General features: G+C 36.0%; 1 long non-coding RNA gene across 2 annotated transcripts in view; it reads right to left on the bottom strand.

Annotated features, from left to right (window-relative positions):
- The window catches only part of LOC113219693, a 113,832-nt gene that overhangs the window by 57,898 nt on the left and 38,624 nt on the right, over positions 1 to 17,310 (bottom strand). Inside the window, exons 2-4 of one of the 2 annotated variants that reach the window (XR_003306657.1) lie at positions 11,145 to 11,202; positions 3,567 to 3,650; positions 1,699 to 1,757 (exon numbers count right to left, since the gene is read on the bottom strand). This is a non-coding gene — a long non-coding RNA (uncharacterized LOC113219693). The remainder of the gene's footprint in view (positions 1 to 1,698; positions 1,758 to 3,566; positions 3,651 to 11,144; positions 11,203 to 17,310) is intronic. The other variant, XR_003306658.1, reaches the window with a different exon arrangement.

Raw genomic sequence — 17,310 nt, 5'->3', positions numbered from 1 at the left:
ACCCTATAATTTCAAATTTAAAATTCTAGATATAATTTGCAGCTAGTAGAGGGCAATTCAGTCATCATCATCATCAGCTGAAAACAGAAAGCACATGTATCAACAAATTTTTTTCCTTCCAGATGCTCAGCTATGGATCATTAATATAAAGCAGCTATTCCTATAAAAACATACAATAATGTTTCCTCTAGCAGTTAACTCTGTAGTTCTAGAAGACTTAAAGATTCTAAAAATCTGAAAGTATAGGCACCTTGAGGCTGCTTCATTCTAATCTCAGAACACAGTCAATCCCACACATTCTAGTATTCTCCCCTGTATGCCCTCATGTACCTGGCCCTCTAGTTACCTATTTACTCATATCCCTCAGGACCATAAATGCCTTGAGACCAGAGACTCAATCTTCTCTGTCTTACTTTGTAAGTCCTATTGCCTGTCATAGAGTAGATGCTCCACAAAAACTGAATGAAACATAATAAATATTAGCCATTTATCTGTTGGCCTCACCGAAGTTCCAGAGGGCAGACTTTAATGAATGCTGATCTCCGCATCCCTACCAGGGCCTAACATACAGTGGCACTTAAAAGCCTGTCACATACATTTTTAAATTCAAGTTTCTAATTTATTTTGAATTTTATTTACATTTATTCAACTCATGATATGTGTTTACTAAAACGAAACACATTTCTGAAATGAAACAACTCTCTCCCACCCCTGGAAGCTCTTGATAGAGGGAAATAAAACTTTTCAACTATTTTTTAATCCTCAATGTGATAACTACAGAGAAGAAAAGCAACCAAAGTCTGCTGTCCAGTCTTTTCCGTGCTGTTCTGGATGGAGCCTTTGTTGGTGGCTCTTCCTCCAGAATCCGGACAGAACAAAGCCTTTCTTCAAAAAGAGTCACCCTTTGCTGCATAGCTTTTATTCAGTCAGCACTCGTCCCCAGCTCTTTCACAACTGTGACATGTTCATTATTTGAAAACTCTATCTGCCCACCCTGCGTGTGACCATGCCCAGCTCCACTTATGACAGATAGCCAGCCAGGGCAGCATCCTGTTACTGTCCTTGTGAAACACAACTTAAGTGCGAGCCGCCGTTTCACCACTCAGGAGTTCAATGAAAGATGTTCAGTGTGACCCGCAGCCTGATGGCTAAGTGGTAGCATACAACAGGCCCACCTCCCAGCATCCTCAATTTTGAGACACACACATATCCCAGTGGAAAAGGTGATAACCTTCTGGGAATCTAGATAAATATTTTTGTCAACTTTTCTCCAGGGAAAAAAATGGTGATTTAACATTCCCAGCTAGGTGCAGGTGCTCAGGCCTGTAATCCCAACATTTCGGGAGACCAAGGCAGGAGGATTGCTTGAGACCAAGAGTTTGAGACCAGCTGGTGTAAGACAGGGAGACCCCATCTCTATAAAAAATTATCTGAGGCTGGTGATGCGCGCCTGTAGTCCCAGCTACTCAGGGGACTGAGGTGGGAGGATCGCTTTAGCCTGGGAGTTCAAGCCTGCAGTAAGCTATAATCAAGCTATTGCACTCTAACCTGGGTGATGGAATAAAATCTTGTTTCAAGAAAACAAAAACAGAACAAGCAACAACAACAACAAACTTTCCTCTGAGTCATTCTAGTACCAGATTATTTCCATGTGTTACAATAGGGAAAACTGATTGCAACATGCGTCATGTCACTTACCTAATACAAGGTCAGAACATAGACACATGAGCCACATATGATTCCTTCTTCTAATCCTCCTGTTCAAAGCAGTAAGATAAATGATTTATTCCTCTTGACTTTACAAAATGAAATTAAAAATAAAAATGCTATCGAGTAGAAACCTCCTTGTTCTACCCTGGTCCTCTGGTCAGACACAGAATTTTAAAGGTAGAAAGGATCTTTGAATCAGATTCCTCATTCAATAAATCTAGTCTGAGACTCACAAAAGTTAAATGGTTTGCCACAGTCACAGAGAACCAAAGCTAGAATAAAGGTCTCCTGCCTCCTCAGCTCATGTGCTTTCCAGAATACCACACTAAATTGAGTCTCTTGCCAAGAATTTCATCCTGACCTCATAATCCTGGAGAGGCTGTTCTCAGCTTTACTTCACTCCCTACCTCTTGGTAGACTAGCTACATAATCATCCACTAAAAAAGAAACAAAAATTAAAGAGAAGCCTTCTATGTCTAAAAATATCTTAGCAACAGCATTGTTTTCTTAAAGATATAATATTACCCCTAGCAACTGCTACAGAGTTCTTCCTTCCCCACCGTTTCCAAGACAAGACTGAATGTCCTCTAAGACCCTCCTTCCCTAAATGGTCCTCAAGCATGTTCTTAAAAAAAATAGGAAAGCCCCATACGAGGTCCCTTATTATACAGAGAGAATGAAGTTGGTGCCCATTTGAGAGGAGGTCAGATGACTAGGCACATTCAAGATGGGGAAAACAGTCTTAGAGACTCGAAAGCAACAGAGGACAGCTCCTGTCACTGAACAAATATTAATGAGAATCTGAGTGCCAGGTCCTGTGTTACCTGATGCAGTAATTGACAGGGACATCCTAGAAAACAAGCTTATGAAGCTACTAAATAACTGGTAATTCTTCCCATAAAACCCATCACCATAAAATCTGTTAATCCAATAACCCAAAACATGTTCCAGACCTTAGACTTCTAGACCTTAATTTCAAATCTGACTATTTCTACTTCTTTTCTCTTTGTCTAAGGAGCAAAGAAATAGTTCAAATGTGGGCAACAGGAAAAATGAAAACAGTATTTTTTAAAGAGATAATTTGAAAATAAATCCAGAAGATAATCAGTAATAGGATATCAGAGTATAATTTTGATGGTTTAAGATTCCTTTTACTTGAAAAAGTGGAAATTAAGGTTGTGACAAGTTAGGGTTTTCATAATCTTTATACCCATATAAAAGTTAATAAAAGAAATTGTGCATAAATTTAAAATTATAATTTAGTAACAGTCTGAGTTAAAAATCTTAGATCATATTAATGAAAACAGAGAAGCAGAGAAGTAAAACATATTAAATTTCTCATTTAATATTGAGGGAAATCAAGAGATACCATCCTATTCTTGACTGTTAATGATAGGTATATAAATTTAAAGTTAAAAAAATCTTTAAAATAATCCTTGGATTTCAAAGCCTCTTAGATGAACCAAAGTTAAAAATGAAAACCAAATTAAACATAAAACTTTAAATTAAAACAGCAAAAAATTCAAAACCCAATGAAAACAAGGAAGAATTTCAAACAGAAAGCTGAAAAGAAGATCAATAAAGTAAAACCAATTAGAACAATTTGGAAACAAGTTTAAATGCATTAAATATTTGTTAAGGGACAAAGAACATAGTTCTTTTTAGGATAAAAAATGAAATCTAACTATGTTCTACTTTTAGGAAACATACATAAAAGTAATGACAAAGAAAGTGTAAATATAACAGGAAGCACAGATTTATGGAGAAATATAAACTAAGGTAGCAACATCAATGTCGGCTAAAACAAAACACAAGTCATAAATTAGAAAGTCATGGCTGGGTGCAGTGGTACACACCTGTAATTTGGGAGGCTAGGCCAGAAGGATTGCTTGAGGCCAGAAGTTCAAGACCAGCATGGGCAATATAGCAAGGCCCCGTCTCTACAAAAAATTAAAAAGAAAAATTAGCCAGGTGTGGTGGCACAACAATAGTCCTAGCTAGCCAGGAGGACTGCCCGCTTGAGCCTTAGAGTTTGGAAGCTGCAATGAGCTATGATCATGCCTCTGTACTCCAGCCTGGGTGACAAAGCAAGACCCTTTATTTAATGAAAAAAAAGAAAGAAGTCATATTACTCTAATAACAGCTATAATCCTCAATTGAGATGTTGACAGTAAATAACACATTAACACACACACCAAAATAAAAACTTATAGAAATATAAATAATTAAAATTAATGGAAGAAATCAGTGATTTACAACTTTAAGCCTTTGAGAGATCAGACAAAAAAAAAAATAATAAAGTTCAACAACATAGTAAGTATTTAGGTATCTCCTGAAGAAAATTTCTTTAAAAAGGTCTGTGTAACTTTACTAAAACTGATTATAAGCTAGTCCAGACATACAACCATAAAAATCTAGAAAAGCAGAATGCCATATATTAATAATCATTCTATTAATAATTAGAATACCATATATTAATAATCATTCTATTAATAGTATTCTATTAATGATTAGTACCAAAAGCTTAAAAGTAACTTGGAAATTTGCAAAACATTCTCCTAAATAATCAATCAAAAAGGAACTCGTGGCATTTAATCATATGCTATTTTAAAAACTACTTTGAGAATACCATACCAATATATAGAGAATACAGCCAAACAGTATAAAGAAAAACTTAAAACTCTGAAATGCTTTCCATTTTATATTAGTGTATAAATTTTCTGCCATAACGAAGAGACTCAAAAGTAGCTCAAGTGAGAAAGAAAATCTTCTTTTTCATGTCAAAATACAGGGTGACAGGGGAAGGTGTGTTTCACAAGATCATTTGTGGACCCAGGCTGGCTCTGCCATCTTCCATGTGGTTTCCAACGTAGTTCCCAACTAAGATGGCTACTGTAACTGGTGTAACATCCCAGCCATCAGAAAAGGAAAAAAGAAAGTCTAAGGTAAGTGGCTTGTCTTAAAGGAGGTGACCTTACACACATTACCATTCACCTCTCATTAGTCACACAGCCACACTTTGCTGCAAAAGAAGCAGAGGAGTACAGTTTCTAGATGGGCAGTCATGTGCTTAGCTAAACTCTAGGGGATCCATTCCTAAAAGAAGGAATAGATTCTGGGCCGGGCGCAGTGGCTCACGCCTGTAATACCAACACTTTGGGAGGCTGAGGCTAGCAGATCACAAGGTCAGGAGTTCAAGACTAGCCTGGCCAATATGGTGAAACCCTGTTTCTACTAAAAATACAAAAACTAGCTGGGCATGGTGGCAGGCGCCTGTAGTCCCAGCTACTTGGGAGGCTGAGGCAGAGAACTGCTTGAACTTGGGAGGCAGAGGTTGCAGTGTGCCGAGATCATGCCACTGCACTCTAGCCTGGGCGACAGAGTGAGACTCCATCTCAAAAAAAAAAGAAAAAAAGAAAAAAGATTCTAAGGGATACTGGTATGTCTTCTAACCAGTTTTTCTAGTTAAAAAACATGAAATAAAATTCAACTCAAGAAGTTAAGAACAAGAAAGCAGAACCAAGAACAGATTGTAATTACTTCATTTTATCTGGCTGCTGCTTAGTGTCAAGGGTATTACCAAACATCAATTCAAGAAACTGGAAATGTACATCAGTGCATTCTGAGGATTCCAATACATCAAACCACAGACTAGAAAGTATATTGAGAATTCATCTCTATACTCTCTTTCCTTATTTAAGGGCTTTTAATTCATTTTTTTATGTATATTGTATACACTGATTTATCTAAAGGGATTTTTCAGGGTGACTGAGTTTTAGCATTACACAAAGGTCTTCTAACATTAGACAGAAGTTAATCTTTTGCTAGTAAAATAACTTTCAAAATTTGTGTACTGGGTTTTTTTAAGCAATGTTACTGAGATAATAGTTTATATACAATAAAATACATAAATTTTAAGTGTACTTTTCAGTGGGCGTGGACAAATTTATATCTCCACATAATTACTGCCAGAATCAAGATATAGAACACAACCATCATCCCAAAAAGTTCCCTTGTACTGCCTCCAGATCAATCACAACCCACCCTTAGCTGCATGCAATAACTTATCCACTGTTTGTCACCATACAGTAAATGTATATTTTCCCACACTTCTGATATACTAACTTAGAGCAATAAATGGAATCAGTTGTGGTGTTCTGTATCTGGCTTATTTTACTTAGTATAATGATTTTGAAGTTTATCCATATTTCTAGTATATACGATTTTCAAAATGGTAAATGAACATTGGCTTCAACTTCAAGTCACCAGCTGCATTAGCCCCTAGTAAGAGAGTCAGCTTCTCTTTGAAGCTTTGAAGCCAAGCATTGACTTTCCCTCTCTAGCTATGGAAGTCTTATATGGCATCTTCTTTGAATATAAGGCTGTTTCATTTGCACTGAGGCCATTAAGAATTACACTAGGGCTGTGAATAATTATGCTAAATCTACTCTGCTCTGTAAATGGAACAACAAAGCCTGGATGACAGCATGTCTGTTTACAGTATGGTTTACTGAATAGTTTAAGCCCACTGTTGAGAGTCACTGTTCAGAGAAAAAGATTCCTTTCAGAATATTATTGCTCAATGAAAATGCACCTAGTCACCCAACAGCTCTAATGGATATGTACAAGGACATTAATGTTGTTTACATGCCTGCTAACATGATATCCATCCTGTAGCTTATGGAACAAGGAGTAATTTCAGCTTTCATTCCATGCTCATGGATAGGAAGAATCAATATCGTGAAAATGGCCATAATGCCCAAAGTTTTTATAGATTCAATGCTATCCTCATCAAACTACCACTGACTTTCTTCACAAAATTGGATAAAACTACTTTAAAATGCATATGGAACCAAAAAAGAGCCCGCATTGCCAAGACAATCCTAAGTAAAAAGAACAAAGCTGGAGGCATCACGCTATCTGACTTCAAACTATACTACAAGGCTACGGGAACCAAAACAGCATGGTATGGTACCAAAACAGATATATAGACCAATGGAACAGAACAGAGGCCTCAGAAATAACATCATGCATCTACAACCATCTGATCTTTGACAGATCTGGACCGCTTGGTCTAATATTGATGGTGGGGTGTTAAAGTTCCCCACTATTATTGTGTGAGAGTCTAAGTCTCTTTGTAGCACTCTTTAAACTGAGCAGAAATCTCTCTGTAACTTTTCCCTATTGCTTCTAGCTATGACATTCTGTAGCTCTAAATCCAGTCCCTCTTACACTTAAAAGCAATTCAAATTACAGAAACTAGGAATGCTAAAGCTGTAATATTTTTATTGTGACTCTACCACTGCATGTGTTAGAGAATATTAGATGTGCACTTTTCTTCTCTCTAAATCTACCTCCACTGGTACCAGGCTAGACTGGTTGGAGTGAGGGGTGTGGGATCACAGAACTGGGGGAAGTTAGCTGATTACAAATGGACTTGGGAGTATCTAAGGAACAGCAAGAAGGCAAGTGTGGCTAGAGGAGAGTGAGCAAGAGAGTGAGTGACAGGAGATAAAGTCAGCAGGTCTGGTAGAACATGTGAGACAACATTTTAACCTGTGTGTGCTGGGTAGCCACCAAAGGGTTCTGAACAGAGGAATGACAGAAACTGTTTAACATTAAAAAAAACAAAAACAAAAACAAAAAAAAACACCTTTTACTCCTATATGGAGGACTGAATGGAGAGATACAATGAGGAGATAAGGAAGGCCAGTTAGAAGATGATTATTATCACCTAGGCGACTTATGACAGTGACTTATAATAGGACAGTAAGGGTGAGGAGTGGGGTAGGGGTAATTTGGGATACATTTTGAAAGGAAGGCATATAAGCCTTACTAATGGACTGGATATGGGATATGAAAGAAAAAGTCCAACATGACTTTGAGTTTTTGGCCTGGAACAACTGCATATATCATTCACACAGGGAGAAAAGTTCAAGATTTACATTTTAGACATATTAAGTTTGAAATGTTTATTAGACTCCAAAATGGAGATGTTGAAAAGACATAAAAATAAGTCTAGAACTCCTGGGAGAGACCAAAGTAAAGAAATTGTAAATTTGGGAGAACAGATGGCATTTAAAACAAGAGATCACATGAGATTGTGTGGAAAATAAATATAGAAGGCTAAGGACTGAGCCCTGAGAAATGTCAACTTTTAGAGATCATAAAGAGAAGATAGCAAAGGAGATTTTGTATTTTTATGACTCTTCCTCAAAAAGAAGTTAGAATTATTTTATGTCTACAAACTATGAAGTCCATAGCCAACCATCATAATCCTCTTCAAAAACCACTTTTTAGAGTCACATGCCTACTCTATTTCTGACTCCTGACCAACTAACAATCTGAATAGCTACATTTCACCCATCAGCTGCTCAATTACCCCATCCCTGGTCTCTGGCATGTGTTGCAGGTTCTGGATCAAAGTTCTTACAACAACTAGGAACATCTAGTTGTCCAACAACTACCAGGAGGCATGTGGAGAGCATGTTCCCCAGAACTGCCAAAAGTTCTTGGCATGTGATCAGTGAAGCACACAATGAGTGAGTGTTCGGCAATTAATCAGGTGACAGGGAACAACTGACATGTTGGGGACTGCAGAATGAGCCAGAACAAAGTTAGACAAGAAACACAAGTCCTGACTCCAGGCTGTTCACCCCAGGAGAATCCACTCTAGGTCACCCAGTGTGATCAGATACTCTTACCTAGAAAAGCTGAAGTAATCTGAAGTTTACTACACATCTGTGGAAACATGACAGCGTTTCCTGGGAGCTGTTTATATTATAAATAAACAGCAGGTACTGTACTACATAATAGGCACTTGTTCTGTCCACCTCCCCACCTCAGAATTAGACTGGAGATAGCTGTTCTCTCTCAGCCTCATCTGTAAAGGGAATTCCAACCTATCTCATAGGTAATTGTGAAGATTATATGAGATAATGTAAGTAAAGTGCCTGGTACATAGAAAATGTTCAGGCCAGGCGTGGTGGCTCACACCTGTAATCCTAGCACTTTGGGAAGCCGAGGCAGGCAGATCACAAGGTCAGGAGTTTGAGACCAGCCTAACCAACATGGTGAAACCCTGTCTCTACTAAAAATACAAAAAAATTAGCTGGTCGTGGCAGCACATGCCTGTAATCCCAGCGGCTCAGGAGGCGGAGGCAGGAGAATCACTTGAACCCAGGAGGTGGAGGTTGCAGCGAGCTGAGATTGTGCCATTGCACTCCAGCACGGGCGACAGAGCAAGACTCCATCTCAAAAAAAAAAAAACAAAAATGTTCAATATATATTAGCTATTCTTATTTACACTTTGATGACCACAAGTTACAATCAGCTGAATGGTAAGCATGTCCCTAAAAACAACACTTTTAATGCTCTTCTAGCACAGAATAATACAAGTTTTTCTTGTTTGCTTGTTTTGTGTGAACTATTACATGATCAATGTAATTTAAACTTGGCCTGAGAAAACGATCCTGTCTTTTTCTAAACTTCCCAACCAAGGTTAGCACAATCATGTTAAACAACTAAAAAATAGATTATAATTCCATTAACTGTAATTCTATTAACATGAGACTGTTAACACCAATTCTGACTAAAGACTACCAAGCAAAACAGAAATTTTGAAGCTGGACAATTATTCTGCAAGAGTTATTCAGGCATGGGTCTGCTGTTTTAAGTGTCTATATCCTTTAAGTATAATATATTTATATTTCCCTTTATGAAATTTAACTAAAATCATTAAATTTGTCAGCAGAAGCAGGAAACCATCCATAAGACCTGCGTGGCTACTTTACTTTTATTAATGAAAAGTTACATAAGAGTTTTGGCAAACTACAAAGTTTCCTTCTTATAAGTCTTTTAATATTTATAGAAATTTAAAATAGTTATCATGCTAGAGTCCATTTTAGAAACTGAGAATTTTATTATCTGACAGCAATAAATTCTGTATTATTTTAGCTCAATTACAGAAATGGCTATGTAAGAGTTATGTTCATCTTTATTCATACTCATTAACAATAGGTCTACTGTGTCTACTACTTGACCTAGAAGCTCAAGTAGTGTGACTGAACAAAACTATACTAATGGGGTCTCCAAACCACTGAGTCACATTATTGGACTTTCGTCTCTAAACAATACACTAAAGAAAAGAAGTGTACTGGGAACCATTTAAAGGGCCTGCTTGGAATAACAGAAAAAGTTACACAAAAGGACCAAAAAACACAAGTGGCTGAAAGCATCAAAGAGAAAGCCTGTCACCAAGTACGAGGAGATGTCCGCAAACACCATGCCCATTATATCAGTCTTTTCTTGCATTGTTATAAAGAATGATCCAAGAGTGGGTAATTTATAAAGTAAAGAGGTTTAATTGGTTCATGGTTCCTCGACCTGTACAGGAAGCATGGCTGGGGAGGCCTCAAGAAACTTTCAACCATGGCGTAAGGCAAAGGGGAAGCAGGTACGTCTTACATGGCCGGAGCAAGAGGAAGAATGTGAAGGGGGAGGTGCTACACGCTTTTAAACAACCAGATCTCATGAGAACTCACTCACTATCACAAGAACAACAAGAAAGAATTTCGCCCCCATGATCCAATCACCTTCCATCAGATCCCTCCTCCAACACTGGAAATTACAATTTGACATGAGATTTGGGCAGGGACACTAATCCAAACCATATCACCAATGTTAAAAAAAAATAAAATTGCATACTTCCTATAAACTGAAAAATGAAACCTATAGCCATGTATTTCCTTGAATCATTTTTATGTAATCTGGATTTTTTAAATTAATTTTTTAATTCTTTTAAACCATAGTCCAGAAAATCTATTTCTAAACTATACATTTTAAATCAATAAACTCTGACTTTTGTGCTTCAAGTAAATTTTTATTTTGAAATAATTTTAGATTTAGAAGATAGATATAAAAATACTATAGCATTCCTATATACCCCTCATCCAGTTTTCCATAAAGTTAAACATCTTACATAACCACGGGACATTTGTCGAAACTAAGAAATTAACACTGGTTAATTTCTAATTGATTACTATTAACTGAAATATAGACTTCATTTATATTTCACCTGTTTTTCTACTAATGTCTTCGTTTAGTTCCTAGGTATAACCCAGGGTACCATATTGCACTTAGTTATTTTTTTTAATGCTTTAAGTTTTGCTACATGCCACACTCCTATGTCTCATTATAATTATTATAGAAAATAAGCCTAAAATTCCCTGGAAAATATGATTTTTTAGCTATTAGGGAAATATTACATGAAGATTCATGTAAATGTAGTATTTCTACAAATGTTATATTGAAGAGAAAAGAGGTAAATTGCTGAAGTAAGATATGCCCCACTGTCTACTTTGCCAGGAACCTGTGAGATCAAATTACTTAATGTTTCAGAAATGTCTCTTCAAGAAATGCTTCTGGTCACTTACCTATATCCCAAGGCTCCTGTAGAGTCATAAGATATACCATAAATCCTTTTAATTAATTCTGTAACAGAATACAAAGTATTATTATAATCATATTCAGATAATCCATTTTTATCAAATATATGTAAATAGTACCTTATTTTCAAGTTTCATTTCTAATTGCTGTGTATTTTTATTAAGATAACAAAAGAAATAATGTAGAAGAAAATAATTCCATAGTTGATTACATGTCTTTAGTTTAAAAATGAAAGCATGCAAAATTTAATAAAAGTTTTAAGATAAATAGAAAATGTTCCAGAAAAAAAGAAATGCCGCAATGAATAAAACTGGATAAGAAGAATGCTTCACATTCTTTTCCATGTGCATAATGCTGTGGAAATTACTAAATAGTCACAAACAAGTGATTCATATTCAGGGTACAGCCTTTTTGACAGGAAAACAGTAATCAAGAGTTTGGGATTCAAAGATTTTTGAAAGGACAAATGTCTGGTAAAGTGTGTCAGTTTGCCTGAGACAGTCCCAATTTATGGCCATTGTCCCACCATCCCACCAATTTACCATTTGTCCTGGGTTTTTCATTTTCTTTCTTTTTTTTTTGAGATGGAGTCTTTCTTGTTCTGTCGCCCAGGCTGGAGTACAGTGGCACAATCTCGGCTCACTGCAAGCTCTGCCTCCTGGGTTCATGCCATTCTCCTGCCTCAGCCTCCCGAGTAGCTGGGACTACAGGCGCCCACCACCACGCCTGGCTAAGTTTTTGTATTTTTAGTAGAGATGGGGTTTCACCGTATTAGCCAGGATGGTCTTGATCTCCTGACCTCATGATCCACTTGCCTCGGCCTCTCAAAGTGCTGGGATTAGAGGCGTGAGCCACCGCGACCGGCCGGGTTTTTCATTTTCTAATGATTTTTTTTAATGATACCATTAAAATAGGCTGGGACTTATTTATACTTTTAGGCTCTGCCATAACCTCATTAAGCCGTGTGAGATACATGTGCAATGAAGCCAGTTGTCAATTTCACATGTGGTTAAATCTGAAAGACACCTCGCAGTAACCCATTTCTAAATGTACTGTAACTGATACTTCATTCTTAAAGACAGCACCCAGGCACCTTGCAGAAAAAGTGTTCTCAGGCAGGAGCAGGTAAGGACAGCTAACTCCTCCAGTCTTGAAAGGACGCAGAGGAAATACTGAGTACTGACTGCTGTCCCTGCTCATGGCTAGCTTAAAGACACAGATTTAATGAAAGCAGATAGAGAAAGTGTTTTACATATTACTCTCTAAAGCATGGCTTTTCATCTAGATCAAATTACTTTTTTAAAAAATGCACTTAGTTCTGATTCTAAAGTATCTTTTTTACATCATCAAAGTAAAGTGATATCTGGTTGGCTCCATTAACAGAAAAACTCACAGTTAAATGTTGCCAGCTTTCTGTCAGTATCAGAAAATGTACCAACTAGAAAAATCAGTTAATTCCAATAATGGTTTGATGATTTCATCTAATTCATGAAACCAAAGTAAAGCTGTTGGAAGTTCATTCTGTAGAATATGAAACACGTGACATTGCTTTAATTGCTACTTAAAAATCAGTTTAGAAGTTCAACAACAAAGACAAAATTACTGTTGGTTCTCATTATTCACAGTAGTTATGGTCTATGAAGTCACCACGAATACTGAATTAGGGAATACCAAATTGTTTACTCATAAGAGAAATTCAGGGTTGTGTTCCTGAGAGCTCCTGAGAGCCTCTGATTACATTTTAATTAGCTGACCAAACATAACCTCATTTTATGTATAGTTCTGTTTCAAGATACCTGATTAATATATAGTCATCCACTGCACGATGTGTCAACAACAGACTGCATCTATGATGGAGGTGGTCCCATAAGATTATCAAGCTATATTTTCGCTGTATATTTTCTGTTTAGATACATAAATATTTACTATTGTGTTAAAATTGCCTACAGAATTCAGTATAGTAACACACCGCACGGGTTTGTAGTCCACGAACAATAGGCTTTACCACATAGCCTACATGTGTAGTAAGCTATAGATTCATATAAGCACACTCTATGATATTTTCACAATGACAAAACCACCAAATGATACATTTCTCAGAATTTAACCCTGTTGTTAAGCAATGTATGGCTGTTTACTGTGGAGTCACTAACACTGAACTCATAGCCAACAGCACTGTAAGTTTATCTATCATGTGTATTTTCTTCTTAAGGCACATCACAGCCTTCTTGCACTTAGGAGCAATATACAGCACTTCAGTTCCACACTGAGTAGTCATTTTAAACACAGAAATCACAAAGAAGCCTAAAAAAGCAAAAATCATAGCACTATATAAACCCAAAAAAGGAGACTTGTTTACTGTATGAGAGCTGAAGGAAATCAGCCTGTCAACTAGGAATGTGTTGAGCAATCCAAAATTTTCACCATTCTGTACCATTTGTAGTCATGCACTCAGTTGAATGACTAGTGTCATGAGTATTGATTTTGCAGTTACAAATAAATTTTGACAGGTTCAGTATCCCTTACCTGAAATGTTTGGGGTCGGAAGTGTTTTGAATTTAGGGTTTTTAAAAATTTTGAAACATCTGTACTTACTGAGTATCCCTAATCTAAAACTCTGAAATCCAAAATGCTCCAATGAGTATTTCATTTGCACATGACCCCTGAGGACTGTGTTGAGCATCATGTTGGCACTCAGAAAGTTTAGGATTTTAGAGCATTTCTGATTTTAGATCAGAGATGCTCAATCTGTAGTAGGCAGACGAATTCATGAAAGCAAAATCTGTGAATAGTAAGGGTCAACTCTATTTGTTTTTACAGTGATAACACAATTACAAACTTTGCTTGAGCACAGCATCATAGAAAGAACAATGATCTTATTAAATTCTAAAAATGATGTAACAGAAATAAACTTGGACTTGGCTGTGGTTCACATATAATTCACAACTGTGCCCATATAAACTGCAATATATTACCAATCAAAATTGGAGGAAACATATTTCACAACTGCATCCACAAAAGATGTTACATTCTACCAATCAAAATTTACAAATGCTTACACACACACATAGGGTTAAAAAAATTGAACTAAGGCTGGGTGTGGTGGCTCACACCTGTAATTCCAACATTTTGGGAGGACAAGATAGGAGGACTGCTGCTGTGATCACACCACTGCACTTCAGCCTGGGCAACAGAGTACACACCCATCTAAAAAAAAAAAAAGAACTAAAATATTTGTGACAAAGTTGATGCTGAATTTAGAAAAATATTTCAGCATGACAGTCCATGTTTTCTCTTTTTGTTATCTAGCTTAGAATTCTTTGAGGCTTAGACTTTGTAAAATCATCAACATAACAGATGATTTTCATTCAAACATTACATTCAAAGTCAGTTGAAAACAGCTATAGACTAAATGTTTGTGTCACCTTAAATTCTTATGCTGAAGCCCTAATACCCAATGTGATGGTATTCAGAGGTAGTGCCTTTAATTAGGGTTAGATTAGGTCATGTTGGTGAGGCCCTCCTGATGAGATTAATGCTGTTATAAAAAGAAACAGATCTCTCTCTCTACCCCCACCACCCCCATCCAAGTGCACACACCCAAGAAGGGCCATGTGAGGACATAATGAGATCAAACCAGGTCTGCAAACCAGGAAGCAGGCCCTCACCAGAAACTGATCTGCTGGTCCCTTGATCTTTGACTTTCCAGCCTTCAGAACCATGAGAAATGAATTGTTGTTTAAGCCACCCAGTATGTGGTATTTTGAGACAGCAGCCCAAACTAAGACAGAAATCTTTCATTCAAGATTTAATTTTTATGGAGAACTTATTTTTTTACTTAAATAAGTTTATATTATGCACTAGAATAAAATGAACTTGAGAATGCCTACAATTTAGCAGCATCTAAATTTGGTTAAGATGTTTAAAATATTTCCATAACAGACACAATTTATTTGACAAGCTTTGTCATAAAAATTTTGTTGAATAAAAGTGCTGTAAATAGAGTTTACTGTTTTTTTTAACAGTTGCTGTGAAAATATATGTGCCAGAATATTTGCATATTAAACTATTACAAAATAAAAATATAATAGAATTTGCTTTGAACTTACCAGGTACCTCATTATCAACATAGAGGTTACATTCTCAAATTTAAAAATCACAATTTATATAGAAAATAGTAACTTGAAAAAATCAATAATTTCAAATGTAGCAATCACAAAATGCAACTTGAAAAAGACTGATTTTATGAAGCAATTAAAGATAATACAACTATATTTTTAAAATATTTTTTCCAATACAGAGAGCTTATATATTAGATACAAATTAGAGCTAAGAAACTAATGTATATGAACTTTTACTGAGAATTATATTTGTTATTTTTAATGTTAAAACAGTTGTTTTGCTTTAATGAATATAGCTATATCTTAATATGTCTTAGAAATAACTTTATTTTTAAAATAATTCCTTAATAGGACTATTTTATATGTTTGCCAATATGATGAAACCAATTTGTCAGTCAAGTAATAAAATTAAATAATTTTCTTGTTTTTCAGAAAGAATATCAATTTGGGCAATAAACAGTTAACCTAGATGTGATAGTTAATTTTATGAGTCACTTTGGACAGGTTATCATGGCCAGCTGTTTGGTATAATACTAATATAGATGCTGTGTGAAGGTCTCTGTGGATGTAATTAACATTTATAATTGGTTGACTTGAAATAAAACAGATTCCATACTGTGGTGGGCCTTATCCAATCAGATGAAGGCCTTACCAGCGAAGATAAAAGTTACCTGAAGAAGATGCAAGTTTACATCAAGATGATAACATAGAAATGCTGAGTTTCCAGCCTACTAGCCTATTTTGCAATTTTTACACTCAGGACTATTATCAACTCTTCCTTAAATATACAGCCTGCTGCCTGTATTCTACACAGTTGCTTTGCCAACTCCCAAAATTCTGTGAGTCAATTCCTTAAAATAAACTCTATATCTTTCTCTTGTTCTGTTTCTCTGGAGAACCCTGACTAATAATACACTACGTAAGGGAGATTAGAAAGTATTAATGAGCTCCACCAAAAGGAAGCTGCTCCCTGATAAGAGTAGAGAGAAAGGGTTTTATTTTAAGAAACATGCAAGTAAAGAAGAATTAACATTAACATTAACTTCTTTTAAAGAAGAACAGAATCCCAGATTCTATGGCCACATCTTCCTATACCGGAATGATACATAACCCAGTAACCCTGACCCTTAGCTTTTAGAGAACAGGGACATATCTTACACCTCTTTGTATCCCCTTTCTAGCAGTGAGTATGAGACAGAGAAGATGCTTTAAATGGTTGCTCAATAAACTCAAGTCTCAGAAGACATCCCCAGTCCTAAATGCGATTAAGGGGGTGAGAATGTATGCAAAAATATGCATTTTAATGTTTTCAGTAATACTGTAGTGTTGTCATTCTGAGACTGTTGTGTGTACGCTATAGGATAAAAATAAATGAATAATTGTGGAACTTTCCAGTTCTATAATCACTCATATCCTTGAAAGCAGAGGAAAGAGATACAGAAAGAAAATTTAAACACACTATCGTCTCCACCATAGTCTCAAGTTTCAATTGGAAGCATCAATATAAATTTATGAAATACTTTTATTTTATCTTAAATAGGTGCACATACTTCTGATTTCTGTCTACAGAAAGGGCTGAGAGAAAACATGATCACCCCTTAAACAGTAGGGCTTCTAAGAGAAATAGCTGAATCTAGGACTCAGGAGCTAACTTTAAGAGGCTTCCATTAGCCAAAGATGGAGTCATTTGAGCTTCAATGATGGTAATACTTGAAATGGATTAAACTAATACATTAAATTCTAAAAGTTCATAATAATATTCTTAAAAAACTGGTCACCTTTAAGAGATGATAGAGAACCAATTCATTATCTTAAAAAATATATATCAAAGGGGAAAAATCAAGAATTTATGTTACCTTTCTTTTGTGAACTCTATCACTGGGTAACCAACTAAGAGATAAGAACATGTATCTCTTTATAAAAATATTCCAATGAATAAATGAAAAAGAGTAAAAAGAATTAGAATATTACCATTTTTCACACCTTAATGAATGAATAGATGCAAATAATACATATAAATGGCTGCTAGGAT

Source organism: Piliocolobus tephrosceles, chromosome 9 (genome assembly GCF_002776525.5).
Source record: "Piliocolobus tephrosceles isolate RC106 chromosome 9, ASM277652v3, whole genome shotgun sequence".
NCBI lineage: Eukaryota > Metazoa > Chordata > Mammalia > Primates > Cercopithecidae > Piliocolobus > Piliocolobus tephrosceles.
The sequence above is the reverse complement of the archived record's forward strand: the minus strand, read 5'-3'. Positions and strand labels throughout refer to the sequence as shown.